The 19459-nt window shown below is 35.3% G+C and overlaps 1 protein-coding gene and 1 non-coding gene across 2 annotated transcripts in view; one reads left to right on the forward strand and one right to left on the reverse strand.

Moving 5' to 3' along the window:
- ASXL3 (ASXL transcriptional regulator 3) overlaps nt 1-19459 on the forward strand; it is a 281945-nt gene that overhangs the window by 96453 nt on the left and 166033 nt on the right. The window lies entirely within an intron of this gene.
- On the reverse strand, nt 774-844 carry TRNAG-CCC. Its single transcript has one exon. It is a non-coding gene; the product is annotated as a tRNA-Gly (tRNA).

The following is a 19459-nucleotide window of genomic DNA, read 5'->3' on the forward strand; positions in this document are numbered from 1 at the left end:
TGTCTCTGATATTTCGTGCCTGATTCAATCCCATTTTGGCTTCAACTTTTCCAAGTGCATCTCTGCATGCTTATACAATGCTGTTATATTTCTCCTAGGTTGCCTGTCCCTCATTCCACGTTCTGTATTCCATCCTCTATATTCTTCTTTTTTGCATCTGAGTTTTGCCTGGAGCTCCTTGTTCATCCATGCAAGCCTCCTGGCATTTTTGCCTGACTTCCTACTCATTGGAATGGACGACTCTTGTGTTCGAAGGAGATGATATTTGAATACTAAACAGTTTTTTTTGGCCCCTCTTCCCAAATATAATATAAAACTATCTATTTTGGATGAGAAGAAGGTGTCAAGGACAGCCCTTATATCTGAAAGAGTTAAATTGGTCAAAGAGTCTTAGTTAATCTCTTTTATGATGAACGGTCATGTACAGGATATTTCATACCAGTGCAGTGATATGTTAGTTATATGGCTGATAAGTTCAAATTACGAGGAAGTTACTATTTCCAGAATTCTTAGTTCACATAAAACAATTTATTTGCATAAAAGCAAACTTTTGGTAGAAGTGAACTCTTTAACAGAAGCAAACTTAAAATACCACTCAATTACACCGTTGGATTACACAGAAAAAATCCACAGCAACTTAGTTGTCCTGCCCAAAACTGAAGCAACAAAAAGCACAAAATAAGAGACAAAACACATTGTCTAAAAATATCTTATTTAATTACATCACACCCATGGTATAAGCACTGGACAGGCTGGGAGCTGAGAATTATCCATGCACCAGCTGGGAATCGAACCCAGGTCACAAGAATGGGAACCTTGCATGATACCACTACACCACTGGTGCTTTCCTCCAGTCTCTCCTTATTCAGTGTTATTGCACTCTAATCCCAAGGGATCTACTAGCAAGAACCTCAGTTACCCTGCCTCAGAGGTAGGTCATATTAAGGACTATGCCGGAAAAAGAGTTTTCTATCTGAAAAAAAACTACCTGAAGAACATAACACATATCCTAAAATACTGGCAAGAGGTCACTGGACAATTAACTACTCCCTTTTCTTAGGGAAGTTTTGAAAGAGGAAACATGGAAAACCCTAAAAAAGTCTTCTGTTTGTCTCTTAAAATATGTATATAGTCAATCTTCTTTTGGTGAAGGCAAAGCTAAATAGCTTCACAGATTCCTTCCAAAATGTCTATGGTCATAAAAAGACTTAGATTTCAAAACAGTAAAGCCAAGACAGTAATTTGTCTCAACAGTGCAGAGTAAGCAGATGTGTGCTGAAGCTGGAAAGAAATGAAAGGAACCAAACAATAATTGTTCCATTTTGACTGCCTATACCTTTCATGTGGAGCAAAATTGTTGTGATGTATACACAGCTACCCATGACTCTGAAAGTCAAAGCACTTTAAGCATGGATGCAAGAAAAACATAAATATTCCAGGCAGAAAAGCAAGTGGACTCGAGCTGAAAGAAGTTCTTTGGTGCAATGTGTTCCATGGTCCACTTAATGTACAGGTGTTGAAACTTTTATCACAGCTTCTGCAGCTTCCTCAGGAACTCTGCCCCATTTGAGAAGCAATACCAAGTGTTTAATTTTTGAAATTAATTTATTTATTATTAATTTTAATTAATTGATTAATTTGAATCTTTTCCGAAATTTCATTCATTTAGCAGCTGTATGTAGCATGAAGACGTGAGATTTCCTGGTCATATAATACCTGTAAAATATAGTCAGTCTTCATGGAAATTGAGTTAATATCAGATTAAATGTACTGCTTTTCCTCAGCTTCTTTCATTCAAGATATCTAACATAATATGAAGGAAAGGTAACACAAAGGAAGAAATTAGTGGAAGACCAAAAATGTAAGGGTTTCCGAGCAGAACCAAATATTCTGCCTCTCTCACAGTACTTACTGACAACTCTCCAGCTAATTTTATTTACAACCTTTGTTTAAAACAAATTTCTAATTCAGGAAATAACTCCAGAAACGATAAGAGGAGATTTTCAAATAAAAAGACCTACAAACAACCCTCTTTCTTTGTCCTTGCACTCAGTAACACACAAGAGGAATGGACACAGCTTTAATTTTTAGGAGAGATTAGCAATTGCTTTCTTCCTAAAGATCTAATATGTTAGATGCCAGGTTAGTGTTTTTAAAGTAAAACTGAGAAAATGGAGGAGTGCAATAAAACAGCATTCCAGAAAGTCCATGTAAGAGTTAACTTACATTATCATAAGAAAGCAATAAACAGAATTCTGGGATTGTATCACAGAATCACAGAATTTCTAGGTTGGAAGAGACCTTTAAGATCATCAAGTCCAACCCATGTTCTAACACCTCAACTAGGCCATGGCACCAAGTGCCACATCCAGTCTTTTTTTAAACACATTCAGGGATGGTGACTCCACCACCTCCCTGGGCAGATGATTCCAGTATTTGACCACTCTTTCTGTGAAAAACTTCCTCCTTAAGTCTAGCTTATATCTCCCTTGGTGCAGCTTGAGACTGTGTCCTCTTGTTCTATCTGTTGTTGCCCGGAGAAAGAGACCGACCCCCAGCTCACCACAGCCATCAGAAGCAGAATCCTGTTTTACAGTAAAGCAAGATACAGAATGCATTTCTTCTGAATTGAATACTACATTTAGCCTACATTCATTATTTCCTCTGACAAGACTAAATGGCAGTCTGAAAAGATATTTCCTTCTCAAAGGAGGGTTTCAGATCATCCTTTGAAAATATATATAGAGCTCCTGGAATCCCTCATTACTGGGAACTCTTCCTAATTTGTCATTCTCTGGGACTTGAATCTGAACTTTCACATGCACTTCTTGAATTCCCAAACATGTGGAAGGACAATGAGCAGGACACACTCACAGCAACACCGATTATATGTGACATAGACAACAATACTCTAAGGATTTATCTTGTGAATGTCCCCAGTCTTTCTATGATCTGTAAAGTTTTAGTGTACAACCTGGTCTCAGTGATTCTCAAATCTGCTTTCTGACAACTCACCTCTCAATCCTGATTCTCTCTATTTGTCTCTACAAATTCTTACAAGTCTGAGTTTCCTCTTTCAGCTTATCAGTTAATACTTCCAAAACAGGTAAGATCTCTCTCCATTATTACAGGTATGATTAAATAAAAATTCTGTCGATCAAGAAAGATATCAATGAAATTGAAAATAATAAATTCGGAAAGCTGTCACTAATTTCAAAATATTCTAATAATCCCAATAAGTAGTTTCATCAACATCAGAACTAATGAAGCCTGGTTTATTACTCATTTGTGTCCCATCATTGATTTACATTGGTGTGTTAAAGTATGAGCTCTGACTTGGACCATTAATAAGGACTCTGGACATAACTTCTCCTTTCTTTCATCTTCTTATCCCCTCCCTTTCCCCCCACCACTTATAGGGAGTTTTTGGCATCTAGTAAGGAATGCTTTCATGCTGACAGGATGTATTTTTTCAACTCAGTCATCAATTTCTACAAATATTATAAGAATCTAATTATTTTCAAGAAATTTTTTTCAGATTACTTTGTTGAAACCACGCAATAAAATCCAAAGTTTCGGAGGGGATAAAGATGATACCTGTCAGATAAATAAAACCATCATACAACCAGAGTTCAAAGGAAGAGGGAACTAAAAAAATGTGACTTTTTCTGCACTGAGAATATTATGTATAATATTGTTTAAAATACAGATATTTGGAATCAATAAACTGAAGAGCTACAAAATATATGTGCATATCTTAAAAGAATTCACAGAAAATAGAGAAAAATAATATTTAAGATTCTGTGCTTATAACCACCACAAATGAAAAAAAGACCATGATAAAAGCTTTTACCAAAATGTTTTGGAGACTGAGGTTTCTGTTAACAAAAATCCATTTCAGAATCTTCCTCAGTTTCAATGTACATATTTTCTTTTGTTTTCTTCTAATATTTATATTGCTGGCACTACCTGTTTCTTATTTTTTGCACAAACTCTCTATTTTTTCCCCTCATGTTCTTAATTTTTACATTTCAGACTCTCCAATGCTTCATTAATATTTAGAATCCTTTGATTTATGGCCAGTAGATTGGTTTCCTTGATGGATTTCTAATGAACATTAAACCATTTAGACATCTTAACATAAGCTGAAATTATTTCAGGCCAACAAAGAAGACACAATTATGCAAGCATTTTAATTAATTTACATTAAAAAAAAAAGAAGGTACTGATTCTTCCACAGTTTTTATCATTTAAGAAGCAGCATCTGATAATTTTAAACTCTTATCTCCTTGGGCTGCTATTTTGTTATACAAATATTCTATATAAAAAATATTTTTCAAAGTAAGCAATACAAATTTCTCATGTTTCTTTGTGATAATAAACAATATTTTTAAAAAACAATCTAAAAGGAAGTTTATTAAACAGCAGTTAGGGATGTTTTATGCTATTGTGTGCATTTGTGCATTGGCCTTGCAGGATATCCCAGCAGAATCTTTAGGCTTCACATTCTCAGTGAGAGCACAATCACTGCCCGCTAATTCACACATGACATATGTGGTACAACTAAGCAGAATACCTCAAGTTTTTCCTCAGCCTTAAAATTTTACTTAACATCTCAATATCTATCTTAATTTGAATCATGCAGAGATTCACACCATCACAGTATGGTTTGGGTTGGGAGGAACCCTAAAGATCATCTGATTCCACACCCCTTTGCCACAGAAAGGGACACCTTCCACTAGATCAGGCAGCTCAGGGCCCCATCCAGCCTGGTCTTGAACACTCTCATGGATGGAGAATCCATAATTTCTTTGCTCAAATCAATGATGGATCAATCAGTAGAGCTTAAGGGAAAACGAGGATGTTAGAGAAGCAACCATCTAGAGGATAAGGAAATAATTTAATGTGGTTTTAGACAGAGAAAGGCATAACTGTTCACATGAAGCCTAATAACCTTTGTTTCCTTCCCTGTCCTTCCTCTGCAAAAGTTGAAACAACACCACATCCTATACAATTCATATTGTGATGAGAGTCCAACTGGAATATGACCAGGCAACAAACATGTTGTTTGGTCTAGCAGTATCAAGGTTGATAATAAAAGTCTTAGAGAACAATACATGTGAGAAAATCAGGACAGAATTAGGATACAGGTACTTTAAATGGCCTGTAATTTCCTACTGGTACCTCAAGCATCTGATGAAGAACAGATTTCCATATGAAACTTAGCGACTATGTCCCAGCAGCTAAGGAGGAACTTGTAATCTTGGCTAGAATATCACAGCTCTGCTGTACTTCTCTAGGGTTCTGGAAATTGTCCATGGATGGCTGTACCTTCCTCAATATTTGGGGACTGAAAGTCCTGACCTGAATGATTGTGGATTGTAAAGCATGATCTGAGAAAAAAAAACTGCAATGAAGCACCCTTATTAACCTAGAAAGAGGAGATAAAACCCAAAATTATAAGCCTCCCAGTGTGTAAAATACTGTGAGAAATATAATGCCCCAAACCTGAACCTGTTCAAGGCCAGGCTGGATGAAGCTTTGGGGAACCTGGACTAGTGGGAGGTGCCCCTGTCCTCAGCAAGGGACTGGAACTACATGATCTTTAAGGTCCCTTCCAATCCAAACCATTCTGTGATTCTAAATATAGCTCAGGTGAAGTGTGAGAAAGACAGAGTTGGTTATATCTACGGGGTTAAAAAAAACCCTAACTGATTAAGTATGAGAAAACTGTCCTAGTTTTTAAATTGCTAGGACATAGGAAAAACATTATTCAGAAATGTTTTTCACTCTTTCAATGCTTTCAGAGCAAACATTTTGACAGGAGTTACTTGAAATAATGTCACACTGTGAAGGTAATTAATGAAAACAAAAGAATAATAGTTAAGGATGAGAACAATTTTATAAGAAGGGTTTCTTCTAATCTTTCAGAAACAAAGCCCAGGTAGATACAGAAAATAGGTTTAATCTATACAGATATCTTTTGTAATGTAAATCTGAGTAGCATGATAAAAAGAAAAGTCAGCGTTGTGTCCTTACAGTGTCAAGAGTTGTAACACTCCTAATAGATCACATATAACATTTAAAATCAGCATGAATCAACATGAGAAAAAAGAGCTAAGAAAAACAATGCCAAAAAACGTTCATTCACATCACTTATTCTGTCTTTAGACTTATTGGTGTATGTGACAATTGTCATGTTCTAATTTGGGTCTGATTTAAACCCCAGTGAAGAAACTGCATACAAACCCAATATTTTTCTGATTCCTAAAATAACTCAATTACCTCCAAAATATTTTATGATGATCAGAAGAATAACTTTGAGTTTTGTGAATATCCATTGTTATTTATATAGATATATTCAGTTTGTTGATTTAGCCATGTTTTTGAAGAAAATTTGCAATAAAAAATCAGATTTCTGCTAAACTTAATTTGGCTCACCTTTTGGTTGTCACCTAATGGAGCAGTTCCATGTTCCACATTATCCCTGTTGTGCATGTCTGTCTTTGTATTGTCTTGGTCCTAATAACCAGGTGCTGGGTGCTGAATTATATCTGGTCATCAATCCCAGATGGAAATATATGTAGAAAGAAAAATAAAAGGACAAAAGAGGCTTATTAATAAGTATTGGCTCTATTTGAATATAATTGTGCTCTAGAAATTGCTGGCACCACTAGTAGAAAAGAATTGTAATACACACCTTAAAAAAAAAAGGCAAGAACATGCCCATTGGTGGTTGTAATATGACTGTATCTTTGCTTTTTTGAGGGGGGTGCTTTGGGGATTTTTTGTTAAATTCTGAGCATGCTTGGTACAGTCAGCTTCTCAGAAATACTCCATATTGCATATTCTGGATTCCACTTGATCATTAGCAGGACCTATTTGTCAAAATGGACAACCCATAATGGTACTGAGCATGTACAAGGGAATGAATTTCATATTTATTTGCACTGGTATATATATACACACACATATATATATATACACACATACATGTAAAAAAAATCCAGATTCTGTTGTGAGCATCTACATTTTCTAGGCATTTTCTACTGGCTCAACAGGAGCTGTCAATTAACTGAAAACTCATAGTCTGGCTCTGTGAGGAGCTCCAGTTCAGATTTTAGACTACAAAGTACAAGACTTAAAAATTAATTATGGCAAATATAGCAGAAAAAGAGGGAAATTGTAAATAAGATAGAGCACAATTATGCATGATATAATTAAATATATATTTAAATTTTCTGCAAATATAGCAGAAAAAGTGGAAAATTGTAAATAAGATAGAGCACAATTATGCATGATGTAAAATTGCATCACATGCCATGTCAGATTAAAAAATCTGCTAACTTCAGAGGATAGTTATGCTGTCCCACTACCTGCACACATTATTCCAGATGGTTGAGAAGATAAGAAATATTAGGCAGATATGTGCCCAGAAATGAAAAATATGCAGGTAATTTACAAAACTGTAAAATGGTTATGATATTTTTAATAATTAAAGCAGAAAAATAACAGTAAAACAAAATAATGAACAAGAGATCTCTACTGAATTTACCACCTCTAATTTTAAAATCTGTATTTATATTTTTACTTGTACAGATAATCTTAACTCTTAAACATACAATATATTTAGGGATTTATGTACTTTTCAATAACAGATACTCATTTACTTGCTTGTTTATAAATATTCAAGACTCACTTTGCTGTTCCAACATTTTACATCTTCCTGGATTTCTGCTTTTTGCTCCACTACCTCCTCAAGGTGTTTTTCATCCTTTATAATCTTCTCTTAACTTCATACAGTATTTGCTCCAAATAAATTCAGAATGCTTTAACTCATTCCTAATAGAAATAGACACAAAATTAATCCATCTATTTGGAAATACCCCAAGGTAGTCCCTCTCCATAAAGGAAAATGTAAAGCAGATCTGAATTAGTAAAGATTTATTTTGATTCTCTACTATGTTCCTTGAACAGGTAAGCATGATATAATTTCAAAATATCCACCCTGGGAGGTTGATGCAATTTCAGCTGGAACTACTCTTGCTTCCAGTTCACTCTCACTTAAAGCCTGCCAACATTACAACTTCTGATTGGATCTCTGAGCAGGTATTGGAGTGGATAAAGAGAGGCTTTTTTCATACCTCACATGTTAACTAAGCAAAATAGGAGTTAACATTCTGCTAGTGGCTGAATCTAGCCCAGAGCCATCCTCACTTCATCAATCCACTGAGTTGTAATTTTGCGGACGAATGTAATTTGTGAATTAAATTTTTCACCGACATCAATTGCTCATGCTAAAAGGAACTTGAAGGAAAGGTCAAAGGAGGGGTTAAGGACTTTGCTTTCACTCTGAATAGCAGATTTAAGAGCATTATAGGAAGGAAAACTTGCCATAATTACAGAACAAGATACTAATAACTGCAACAATTGTGAGGAAAACACTCCCATGAGACATGGTTATAGACCTCATTATAGGCTGCAGAAATGTTTTTGTGTTTTTTGGGGTTTTTTTACATTTGTGAATGGATTTGACAAAAAGGCAAAAGAAATAGAGGCATATCAGATAAAAATTTTACAATGGCTGCTGGAGTTTGTCCATTATTTTTATCACTGTTTCAGCATGCAGAAAAAAGTTTCCTCCATGCAGCCAAGAGAACTGTCAATAACATATTCCAAACTATGTCTTATATTGTAAAATAAATCCACCACTGCAGAACCAAGATTAACAGTACCTGAGTTTTAGAGGCAATTATTGCAGAAAAACCCAAAAACCCCCTTCCAATAAGACAAGAGGAAACAATCATAAAGTCACTTCATCGCTAATTCAAGAGCCTTTTCTGCAAGACTGTTTGAGACATTCTTCATTTGCTTGCTTCCAAGATTTCATCTAATGCTGAAGTACAGACTTACCTTGCCAGGTGTCACAGGCTGTGTATAGCACGAGCGTGAAGCCCAGCATTTTGAACTCCTCCACTCCCTTAGGTCCCACCACCCATGAAACAGACATATAAATGGTATTTGGCACTATTCTAACAACAGACATGTAACAGTCATAGGCTGTAATTTTCTTCTCATATTGCCTATCAGCCACAACTTTCGGAGTTGTAGCTGTCATGAAAAATTACAGCAGTGCCAGCCACAATGCGTGTGTGTAAGCCACAGACTGTGCCGTGTGATTTATGACAGCCTGAGTATTTTCAGCTTCGTGCAATCTTCATCATTTTCTCAGTGATGGCACTGAACATAAAGAAAAGAGTATGAACTGCAGAGCAGTCTTTCAAGTCTGTGCCACCACAAATCTTTCCCATGCCTATCAACGCTATGTTATTCTAGTCCTCCTCAAATGGCAGCTGAAGGAATCTACTTCCTCTGTAATGTAAGCATGACTTTAGTTACCATTTTATCAAATGGCTGCAAAAAAGAATATTAAAATACACAGTAAAAACAAACAAACAAACAAAAACACAAAAAAAACCCCAACCAACAAAAAACCCCGAAAAATCAGAACTCCCCAAAACCCCAAAATAAATGCTTCACTGAGGGATAGGAAAAGGAGTTTTCTATTTGACTTTTTCTCAAAATGCTGATATTCCTAAAACCACTGGTATCATTAGCATTTCCAGTTTAATTGACAGATGTGCAAAGCAGGTTACAGGGTGCACAAGAGTCCATGTCACTGTCATATGATATGACAAGGAAATTATATAGCTACGTGAAACAGAAAAGATACATGGCATATTTCTGTCGGTATAGATTATTAATTTTGGTATTATTTACCTTTTGCCATTATTATGGGGATTTTACTTATATAATGACTTCTTTCAAAGGAACAAAAGAAATTTTAAAGCGTCTCAGAACAAAGATTAGCAACAGGAAAACACCACACTTCCTCTCTTGCACATGAAACAATCTCAAGGACCACAATCTCCACCAAGACTACTAAAAACTCCAGAAAAACTGCCCATGCTGCTGTACAACTACTAAGCAAGCAAACAGCTGTGACACAATGACAGAATTTAGAGGGAACTGTACAAAATCGTGCACAAAAAACCTTTAAAAAGTGTAGTCACAAGACAAGAAAAAAAAATTTAATACTAAGTAAAAAATGAAGTAAGATCAGATGATCAATTTTCATTGAAAAAATATGTTGGAGGATGGCATCTCAAAATCCCATATCTGCTGTTTTGACATATTTACAAATTATGTGAAAGGGCAGGAGCGGTGAAATTAAAAGTCTGCATATAATGTGATTACAATAGGAAAGGTCAAAATAAGCTAAAAAACTTAAAAATATTTCAGGACAAACTAAGCAACTGGGGAATAAATCAGCACATACCATTTCATGGCCAAACTCAAAGATCAGAGAAATTAAGCACATCTTAAAATTCTAAATTAAGTGTTTCTGCTTGAGAGAAACACATACATATTTCCACCAACATGTCTACTCAATATTTAGCACAACATTTAGTTAAAGAACCTAAGAAGGTTAAATTAAGCAAGAAATAGGATGGAGAATATAAGAATAAGAAACAAAAGTAATACATCCCTCTTAAAGTCAGTGACATGGCTTAAGTTGGAATATTCTTTGTATTACCTTTCAACCCATTTCAGAAAACTATATCACGGAAATTAAAAGAAATCACAGGGCATCTTAGAAAGGTCCTAAAATACAGAATTCTTCTTAAAGCACATTGAAAATAATGAAAATTGTTTTAGAAAAAAAGAAATTAATAATGAACAAAGAAGTCCATAGTCACAGAGAATACAATCTAGTGAAGAAAGCTGACAATACACAGAAATATTTATTCGTACATACAGCTTAAGACTTCAACTCCTAAACTACAGCAATTTGTCTGCAGTGGGAAAAAACCAAATAGCTGCTGAGCACACTCTAAAATATGAATCAATAAGGAATAAAGTTTAATAGTATGTATATGATGGAAGAGTAAAAAACAAGAGAATAGGAAAGGAAATATACTTTTAACAATATTCTTCCTCGTGTTACATGATAAAATCACCTTCAGCAACAGTTACTATAATCAGAGTATCCGAATGCATAGTAATAAATCACATGACATTTTGGTAATACATCTTACTCAGTACCTGATCTTTACCATAATTAAAATCAACATGAGGTTTGCAATGAACTTAACAAGTTGCAGAATCAAGGTCCATGCTTTCTGATTTCTCTCAGCTGGAACCCACAAAGGAGCTAATGAGTATTTGATCAGTTCATCTACATATACATATTTAAACAATAATTAAAATTCCAAACATTATGAAGGCATTGTGAAGCTTGCATTCCCAGGCTCATATACATTAAAAACAAGTATTATTTCGTACTCTTCACACACCTCTTCTTTTGTTTAGATATACATAGTGATGTTAATTGAAGAATTATATGGTAATTTTCAAAAGTCACTCCAGCTTTGTCAAGTGTTATTACAAAATTCTGATCTTAGGTTTTGTGTAATAAAATACTTCCACTTTATCTATATATCTGACCACAACTTTAATTTTTCATATACTAATATTGTTTTTAAGTGTAAACTAAATTCTGTAATTAAGAAATTAAATCTTAGTTACTAAGATTTAACTAAAAACAAATGTATTGACTGTGGATCTACCTTAGAGGTAATAAAATATAATTAGCAAATATATCTCTAAAACAATGTCAAAATTTTCCTGACTCAATAAAATCAAGACTTAGAAATTCACTGTAAATGTTAGGATCAAAATAGGAAAAATTTAGATATGGTGAAAAAAGAAACAAGTCAGAGAGGGACACTTAGATCTCCAGTATTACTAAGCTATCCATCTTAGAGGAAAATACAGTTTTTGATCCTACACTGACTCATTCTTCCTGAAACATGGAAGTTTGGATCATATTACAAGTGCATCACCACTTTACAAGTGACAGGCCAGAACTCCTCAAACAGCAGCATTTGAGTGAATGCATGTTACCGCGATGCCTCCTGCTCCCATATTAGGGGTGAACTTGTTACAGACAGAACTGTGATTCTTCTTTAGTTCTGCTCTTTAGTGCCAATGACAAAGAGATCCACAGTGATGCAATATCTCAAAGAAATGAGATTATTGCATGTAAGCGACCTTCTTTTGTTCAAGAATGTGTCAGTAAGGTTTCTGACCTGCAAGCACAGATCTCACTGGGTAGCAGACATCAAAAGCAGCCATCTTATTAGCCAAAGAAATGAGTATTTGATGTTGATAATACCTAGGTCAAAATATACTGCAAGAGTGCCCTGTTCTTCAAAAGTCAGGGTTACTTTCTGCTTCAAGGCTAAATAACTTGTAAGATTCTGAGGCAGGCAGCAAATACTCCTGTGGGACTAAAAGAGGTGTTTCAAGGTCCTGAGCCCTGAACAGTTTTTGAAATAAAGATGTTAATGTTTGTTATGGAAACAAACTGAAAATGACACAACCAACTCACATTATTTTAATTAGATGCAGCTCTTAACCGTGGCACATAAAGTACCATAAACAGCAAGCAAAAGAACCACAGTTATTAATTCCAATTATTTCTTGAAGAAATAACTTAAAATTTAAAACTAAGGGAAAATGTCTACAGCTACTATGACCTCTTCTCTAAGTATGTCTGAGAGTGGGTCCTTTCAGAGGTGACCATGATACCTTACTTCCAAATTCCACTGTGTCTTGTTTTATTCAAACATATCTTAAAGAAGTTTACATACAGTTTAAATAGAATAAAACTTCTTCCTATTTGGTACATCAAATGAAAATGCCATTCATGATACCCTCTTCTACTGTCTCAGTTGCTTGAAGAATTCGTTTTGCATTTCAAGGTAGACAAGCCTAGAAAAGAGATTTCACTGACTGAATGCAGGCATTACAATGGGCAATGTGTAAATATACTGGTTTGGGCTGGGATCCAGTTAACTTCCTTCAGAGTAGCAGGTATGAGGCTATTCTGGGTTTTTGTGCTGGAAATGGTGTTGTTTCCACACAGGAATGTCTGCAGGGCTTACACAGAGCCAAGCCCTTTTCTGTGTCTCACACTAGCAGCGAGCAGGCTGGGGAGGAACAAGGAGACGAGGGGGACACAGCCAGGACAGCTGACCTCAGCTGACCAGAGGGATATCCCACACCATATGACATCATGCTCAGCACATCAGCTTGCAGGAAGGGGCTGCTTACCAGTGATGGTGTTTGTCTTCTCAAGGAAATGTCAGATGTGATGGATCCCGGCTTTCATGGAGATGGCTGAAGACCTGCCTGCCTGTGGAAGTGGTAAATTAATTCCTTGCTTTGTTTTTCTTGTGTGTATGACTTCTTTTTCTCTTAAACTGTCTTTATTTCAAACAGTGGCTTTTTTCATTTTTACCCTTTTGATTCTCCACACCACCCTGGCTCAGAGGAAGAGAGTCAGATGCTGTGTGGGGCTCAGGTGCCCACTGAGGTTAAACCACAACAATCAGTTACTCACATTGCTTACCTTTTGTCTTTTTAGAAAGTCTGGCTGTGTGCTGCTGGCTTGTAGACAATGACAACATTTATTTCTGCTAGTAACAACCTCTGGAGTTCAATGATTTCTTGGCAGAGATGGGTTGGCCTATAACATAAGATTATTAGGGATATACGGATAAGAATGACCCTTGGCAAAGGATTCACTGAGCTGAAGTGAATAAAAGCTCTTACAGGTTTTACACCTGTGCTGGTGGTAAGAGTAGCTCTCATAGCTCACAGTCATATTTAAATGTATAGAGAGAGACTGTCACAGCATTGTAGCATCACCCAGTTATCTCACAGACACAGACAGCCCATCTCCTTGAGGAATCTAATGCTGCTGCCAGGAGCTTCATGAAATTCCACTGTTCGTCCAATAAACAGAATTCTCCTCTACAAATGATCTCCTCTACAAAACACCAGTATGTTGCATTCACAGCATCTCCTGTGAGCTGAATGGATCAGTGTATGGAAACAGAGATCCTGCAGTAAGAGAACATCAGTGTCTTCATTTTGAAGAGACACGGCAGTAACCTGAGATGATACATGCATCTGTAGATAACAGGCACCCTTTAAAGTCCTTGTTTCTTTAAAAAATAAGAAATTTGGTAACAAGAAACATTTATTCAGCTCCATAAGTGCTCCTTTACAGCTCTTAGGTAAACTAATGAGGCCAACTCTATAGTGACTTCAAATGAAAATGATCCTTTAGAAGAAACAGGGAATGGGAGATGGACAATCCCTTGCAATGATTGTTCTGGATGGGAAATTGATATTTACTGAATGAAGTTACCAAGGACCCCAGTTTGCACATACAACTCAATCATTAGCATTAGACTTACTGCCTGGAATGAAGCACAGTGATCAGGACAGATTTTCAACCCCTGCTGTACATGAGGCACTTTTTAGCATCAACTCTCTGGAATATCAGAACAGTGCATGCTGACCCAACTCAGGTACTGCAGAGCAAAACTTGAAACATGAAACTGCCCTATAAAGTCCTAGTGAACCCAGGTAGTTCTGAACGAATAAGATGGACCAAATTTCATGATTTACTAAGAAATTTATATACTCCATAACTACCATGCATAGTTTTTTAAACAAATGTTATTTGAAGAACAGGTGCTGTCACATGACTGTGGTACCAAAATGCCTGCTTCGGCCACTCAAGATATTACAAAAATTTATGACTGCTTTTCAATTATTCCTGTGAGCTTTCCTCATCATCAAAAAGAAAAGGCCACTGTGTCACTTGCTACTTTGCCAGATAAAAGCTGGCAATGAGCCATGGGCATACGCAGCAAAGTCGAGTGTAATCTCTTACCAAACATCAAATACTTGATATTCTTGTTCTTTGGCACACTTATTCTCGGTGATGACTCTTTGTCTGTATATTCAGAGATAGAAAGGAAGGATTATTTGTCAGTGACTGGCCATTAGTGGTGTCCAAGAGTTACTATAGCTCTACTTGATAATCCAGCAGTTAATAACCTGACAAGAGGTTACAGCAAGGAAACGCCAACATAAGCCACTGCCATATAGAAGCTACCTTGCAATCCAATAAAGTAATTTTGTTGGCTTATTTGAAAAAAGAAAATAGAAAAGGTATTTTGATAAATTCCAGTAATTTGTGCAGTGAATAAGAATGATATCACAGAGGTTAAAAATTCATGAGCAAGAAATATGAGACGAAACTGGCATGCTTTAGAAGTTCATTCATGGAACTTTATATTTGAATATAATTCTGGACATCATGTCTTCCTTATTCTGCTAATGGAAGCTAAGACAAAAGAGGGAAACACTTATATATAATTCTATTATTTTAATTGAAGAAAAAACCCAAGAGAATTTAAAATAATTCCTACAAGCAAATTTTCTATAGTTTGGTTGCCTCTATTAAAAACAACAGGAAATTATAATACCGTAGTGGAGAGCTCTTACTTCTATTGACTCAAAGCATCTCAGCATATTTAATTTTCTCACAACACGTGCATCTTTGTTCAGATTCTTCATCAATCCTTTTCATTGTCTTTTGTGTTTCTACGAATTCACAATGAACATCACTGAATATTTTTGATGTCAGAAAACAAGTTTTCAGAAAGATTTTATATAAAAGCATACATAATGTTTGAAATTTAAAAAAAAAAAAATCCAAGATTTATCTGATCCTTGGCAGTTGAAAAATTGATGTTTAAATTTTAAGTGCCAGGCAAAGACAACAAAATTCCTTGTAAAATTGCATAATGTAAAAAAATGCTAGCAGGAGGGCTTTCATTCTGTTACAGAATTTTGGAGTTATTTTGAAAAGGTGGCTACTTTCATGGGAAGATAGTGACCTCTGGAGCAGAAAGAAAGAAATAATGTGCAAAGAAGGAGCTGAGGTTTCACTCAGTAACCTGACAAAATCATTACTCCTAGAGGCTGTGCAGCCTTGCAGAAAACACAATGACCATGTTTTTTAATGGGATAGATAATATTGGGGCATGCAGTTTGTAACAACTCTCAAATAGAGATATGCATGTCTGTTGCCTCTGCTTTTTAAAATACTACAAATATAAACAACATGATATAAAATCTTTATTAGAATCTAGCTTAACTTCACTGCTTAAATTAGTTCTCTGGGTATTAAAAACTAGATATTAAAAATTAAATAATTATTTTAATTGCAAAGGTAACTAAGTATCCCCTGCTTTTTCAAGATCATGGCAGGAAACCCCAAACCTGAGTAACAAACAGTTGAATCAGAGCACAATAAAAGTCACATATAATTTACTTGACATTTAAAAATTCTGTTGAAATGAAATATATAAATAAGATAAATACATATATGCAAAGAAATATAAATACAGTAACAATAAGTCTATCTTCTTGTGATATGCCATGCCAATTTCTGGAAAGAAAGAAAAAAAAATGCTCGGAAAAAAAAGAGGGTTTTAAAATAGACTTTAAAAACATATTGTCTACTTTATGAGCTGTATTGAAGCACCTCTCAATATTTTAGTTGCATATATTTTAGGACATTAACATGGAAAAAAGGCATCCAACTTAAAAAATAAACTGTTACTAACTTGATTTAAAAATTAGTATTTCAAGCATATAGCACTGATAAAATGGTGATGTATTTCGTAACTCAGAACTAATTCATGATAGTTCTTATATTATTTGTGTAATAGGCAATTAACTTTTTCATTTTAGAATTATTTTGACATAACTTCAGCGTTCCCCAAAATTGAATTAAAACAAATTAGAAGAAACAACATTATGAATCACTTACCAAAAAAAGAGACCATTTTGGATTGTAAGCACCTTGAAAAAGAGATTGTACTCTAGATTTGTACTTAAAAGGTATTATAGAAAATATATTGAAAACGTAATAATTATTCCTAATATCTGAACTTGGAATAACACAGTATCCCTCCAGTTTTGGAAATCAATGTCTAAAATTGATTTGCAATGCAAATTTCAAATCAATGCAATTGATTTGCGTGCAACTTTGCTCTACTTTGATTATGCCTGCAACTTTGCTCCACTTTGATTATTTAGACTGGCATCCTCCACATTAGGCATTTACCACAAAAAATATTATAAATATTACAATCAATAAATACCATAAGTAAATACATTAGGAAAAACGTACATCAGCACTAAAGATTAGTTGAATCTTGTAAACTTTTTTTGACAGCTTCTGACGTCTCCATAGTTTGAAACACAGATGTCTGTGAAAAAAAGTGGAGAGAATCAATGCAAATATCACATATGTGGCTTCTACCTTTCCCAGGAAAAAAACCCCACATGAAGTGATGTTACAAAGTCAGAATTACATTCCATGTATGCTTCAGAGCCATTTATTAAAGGCTGGCAGCACTGTCTTCCCCGGGCTCTGTCAGCACTGAGTGCCTGTATGCAGTGGTACAGGAGTACAGAATGTAAAGCAGACTTTGGTGCTTCCAGCAGACTGCTGTTCTCTAAAAGGTGGAGAATATATCTCTTCACAGTGGAAAGAAACTAAAAGAAACCTCTGTGTATGATGTGGATTTACCTTTCCATACATCCTCCACTGCTGTGTCCTTGGATTCAGCTTTTCTTCCAGCAGAGGGCTGTGTTTCTTCACGAAGTCTATTTCCTCCTGAAACTCTCTGTTGGTAGTTTCTTACATATTTGTACCTGCAGCAGCTGACAGCTTTTACAATCAAAATGCCATCATAGCTCCAAGGTATCTTAAACACACATGTAATATTCTGCTGAAAAGATAATTAGCATAACAAAATGTGCGTATCTGAATGACACCATGAATAACTAGTGAGATTAAGAAATATCTTGTCACAATGCTAAGACTTGCAAAATTTTGCTATAAGTTTCTTTGATGGCCGAGAAAGGACATTGATGAAAAAAGACCACCAGATACTGCATTAGGAGTGGATCTGGTTTATAAACTCACACTTAATTGTCCTAGAATGTGAGTAAAGCAACTGCTCAAAGCTGGGGTGGTTCTGTTTTCATGAAGGAAATGAAAACACCTCTCCTTAAGGCATATGTAGAGGAGGCTACTATGACACAAGAACAGCTCCACCGAGCTTCCTAGCCTCCAGCTATGTTGATGTATGACATATGCTGGTGCAGAGAAAGAACAGAGCAAGTACAGAACCCACATCCTCTTGATACAAAAAACTATTTTCAGTTCAGGGACAATTCCCAAACTAAACATGGTTTCAGCAAAGTTAAACCAAAGATACAAACTTAAAACCAATAAACAAAACGTTTTCTCATTGTCACACAGAAGTATTACCTTGTGGCTGCCGCACAGTCAGTCTTAATTCAGTTTGCTGCATTTTCTTTTCTGACTTTGGCACAAATTTCCTACAGGTCTTTACAAGAAAATAGGTGACTAGACCACTGGTTGCTGAATAGCAATATCTATTTTATCTTATTTTGCCTAGGAAAAAAAAGTTTATTACAGGTGTTGTTCTGCAGGAACTGATGGGAAATTTGTTGGTATAAAACCACAGAAAGTAAAGTAAGAATATCAGATGAGAAAAAAGAAAAATCAGATAATATTGCAAGAACAGTAAACTTTGCCATAATTTTGAGAGAGAGAAGCACATTTTACTGATACAAAAAACTCCTGAGAAGTAGCTGTAAAATATTCAATGCAATCCCTTAAGTCAATAAATCTTGATGTGTTAACAAGACATAAATCCAAAATTTGCAGAATTATTATTTCATTGCTACTGAAAGTTAGAGATATTGCAAGAACAAGTGGCTTTTCTACATGGTACTGAGTGGTGCCTAACATTAAAATGAATAAAATGTGGTTTATATTGGATTTTTGTTCTATTTCAGAGAAAGTAATTTCTGAAGATTGGTTACATCAATGTAATTACCTAAGTGTGCTACAGGACATAGATGCAGCAGGAACTAGGAATAATGGAAATCAAGGTAAGTCTGAAGAATTAGCAGGATTCAGTGTCTAATCTGAATGGGTCATGCAAAATCTTAATTAATCTCCTGAGTTTATAACACTTAGATTAGAGATAATTATAACATCTCTGAAGGTCTTTATCCTCAATTCCATGTTAGTATGTTCATAGATAATACTATGAAAAGTTATGATCCTGAAAATGACAACATTTACTCTAAGAACATGACATCATACTGACATAGCCCACCAATAAACCAATGCAGAAGAAGCTGGTCAATTTTCACAGCTAAACTTAATACTGCCTTATTTCACCTTTAAAAAATGCTGCATCAGTGCTTACATTAACAGACCAGAAAATGTGCTAATTATTTTCTACAATTCTAAACTTTTGTTATTTAAAGAAAATGCTAAACACTAAAGAAAAAGCAACAGAAATGTATAGCAACACACAAAGATAATTTACAGGTACATCACAGGTAAGAACATCAAAAAGTAAAAAGTGACACCTCTGCAGCTCAAATCTTGAGCTACTATGTTTGCAGTTCTTTACTT

The sequence above is a fragment of the Onychostruthus taczanowskii genome, unplaced genomic scaffold, assembly GCF_017590055.1.
Source record: "Onychostruthus taczanowskii isolate IOZ18803 unplaced genomic scaffold, ASM1759005v1 scaffold16, whole genome shotgun sequence".
Lineage (NCBI taxonomy): Eukaryota > Metazoa > Chordata > Aves > Passeriformes > Passeridae > Onychostruthus > Onychostruthus taczanowskii.